General features: G+C 48.8%; 1 protein-coding gene across 1 annotated transcript in view; it reads right to left on the reverse strand.

Annotated features, from left to right (window-relative positions):
• Window positions 1-2,595, reverse strand: part of FAM73B (family with sequence similarity 73, member B) — a 25,403-nt gene that overhangs the window by 22,162 nt on the left and 646 nt on the right. The window lies entirely within an intron of this gene.

Consider the following 2,595-nt stretch of genomic DNA (forward strand, 5'->3'; position numbering starts at 1 on the left):
GGGTGATAATATACAGCCTTGATGTACTCCTTTTCCTATTTGGAACCAGTCTGTTGTTCCATGTCCAGTTCTAACTGTTGCTTCCTGACCTGCATACAGATTTCTCAAGAGGCAGGTCAGGTGGTCTGGTATTCCCAACTCTTTCAGAATTTTCCACAGTCTATTGTGATCCACACAGTCAAAGGCTTTGGCATAATCAATAAAGCACAAATAGATGTTTTTCTGGAACTCTCTTGCTTTTTCCATGATCCAGCGGATGTTGGCAATTTGATCTCTGGTTCCTCTGTCTTTTCTAAAACCAGCTTGAACATCAGGAAGTTCACAGTTCATGTATTGCTGAAGCCTGGCTTGGAGAATTTTGAGCATTACTTTACTAGCGTGTGAGATGAGTGCAATTGTGTGGTAGTTTGAGCATTCTTTGGCATTGCCTTTCTTTGGGATTGGAATGAAAACTGACCTTTTCCAGTCCTGTGGCCACTGCTGAGTTTTCCAAATTTGCTTGCATATTGAGTGCAGCACTTTCACAGCATCATCTTTCAGAATTTGAAATAGCTCAACTGGAATTCCATCACCTCCACTAGCTTTGTTTGTAGTGATGCTTTCTAAGGCCCACTTGACTTCACATTCCAGGATATCTGGCTCTAGGTAAGTGATCATACCATCATGATTATATTGGTCGTGAAGATCTTTTTTGTACAATTCTTCTGTGTATTCTTGCCACCTCTTCTTAATATCTTCTGCTTCTGTTGGGTCCATACCATTTCTGTCCTTTATCGAGCCCATTTTTGCATGAAATGTCCCCTTGGTATCTCTAATTTGCTTGAAGAGATCTCTAGTCTTTCCCATTCTGTTGCATTCCTTACATACATCAATCATTTCACTGAATCATTATAAATCTGCGAAGTAGACGGGCTCTTTTTCCTATCAGTTCAGTTCAGTTCAGTCACTCAGTCGTGTTCGACTCTTTGTGACCACATGGACTGCAGCACGCCAGGCCTCCCTGTCCATCACCAACTCCTTGAGTTTACTCAAACTCATGTCCATTGAGTTGGTGATGCCATCCAACTATTTCCCATACCCTCTGCCAATTTCCAACAAGGAAACTGAGGCTCAGACAGGCCAAGTCAGGAGTCCAAAGTCACTGGTACCAGATGGCTGGTACCAGACGGAGTCGGGACGTGGGTCAAGATCTCTTGGACTTTAGACCCCACGCTCAACACAACCCTTTTGCCAAATCTGATATGGAGCAGGAAGTGGAAGTCCTGGAAGAACCACAGACCAGAAAGGCAACTTTCCCCTGGGGCCTTCTGAGATAACTCACGGCCCCATTCCAAGGCCAGCAAATAAGTGGCATGAACACATATAAGCCAGTCCCCAAGATCCTGCAGAGAACTCCCCAACCCAGCACCACCAAGGCCAAGTGTGCCTTCAAGGTCTCCTGGGACTTCAAACAGAAGGAATACAACAGCCAGACAGACCCTGTCTACTTGGGATGGCTGCCAAAGTCACTGGACCAGCACAAGAAACAGTTTATCCCCAGTGAGTGGGAAGGATGAATGATCCTATCAGTTAGCTCCGGGTGTGTGTGTGTGTGTGTGTGTGTGTGTGTGTAAGGGGGGCAGCTCCGGGGGGGTGTGTGTGTGTGTGTGTAAGGGGGGCAGGCAGGCCTGAGGAAACTGACATCGTCAAGGGTAGGGGACATCCTGCCAGGAGGCTACAAACTGAGCTACATGACCTCCAGTGGTCAGGGCCCAGGTTAATATCACAAGCCACCTCTCTCACCCCTCAAACTTGCCCTAAGCCTCAGAACGAGGGGAGATAAGAACATCAGAGGATCAGCAGCTACTATTTCCCAGGCACTTACTTTAACAGGTTAGGCTTGGAACAGTCTCTCCATATGCGGTTTTGAGTCTAGTCACTCAGAACCCTCAAAGCTGTGCTGTTTATCTCAGTGATGGTGAAACTGTGGCCCCAGAAAATAATCAACCCGACCGAGGTCACTGAGTAAAATGGCGAAGCTGGGATATGACCACAGCTTTGGGGGATCCCAAGGCCTAGCATTTACCTGCAGGAAAGTCAAGAACAGCCTCTGCTGCCCCGTCTGAGGAAGAGTGTCAGGTAAGGACACCGGTCCCAAGACAGCTTCTCTTTCAGGGATGGATTCAGATCCAGCCCAACCATACTCCATCTATCCATCCCCCTGGCATAACCCAGGGCCGAAGGAGAGAAGCCTCCACCTCGTCTCTGTGATGACAAGACCACAGCAATGTCTCCACCACGTGGATACTCCTAATGCCTTCCCCACCTGGGCAAGTCACCTCTCCTTCCTTGTAACCTTGGGCTGGAGTCTCCTCATTCCCATTCCACCCCCATGCCGGCACTTACAACCTCTCAGTGTGGATGCCCAGGCTTTCAATCTCAGGCACCTCCTTCCCTGCCCTGAACCACCCCGTAAATGACTCTAGCCTGAGCACCCTTTATTCCGCCTTGACCCCAGCAATGTTCCCGGCCCAAGTGCTCCTCTGAGCGACCCCCCTGCCCAGTCTTCGCTCATTCCACCCTGGCAGGATCCGACCAGCACTGAGCACTCCTTAC

This window comes from Bison bison, unplaced genomic scaffold (assembly GCF_000754665.1).
Source record: "Bison bison bison isolate TAMUID 2011002044 unplaced genomic scaffold, Bison_UMD1.0 scf7180017864375, whole genome shotgun sequence".
Classification (NCBI taxonomy): domain Eukaryota; kingdom Metazoa; phylum Chordata; class Mammalia; order Artiodactyla; family Bovidae; genus Bison; species Bison bison.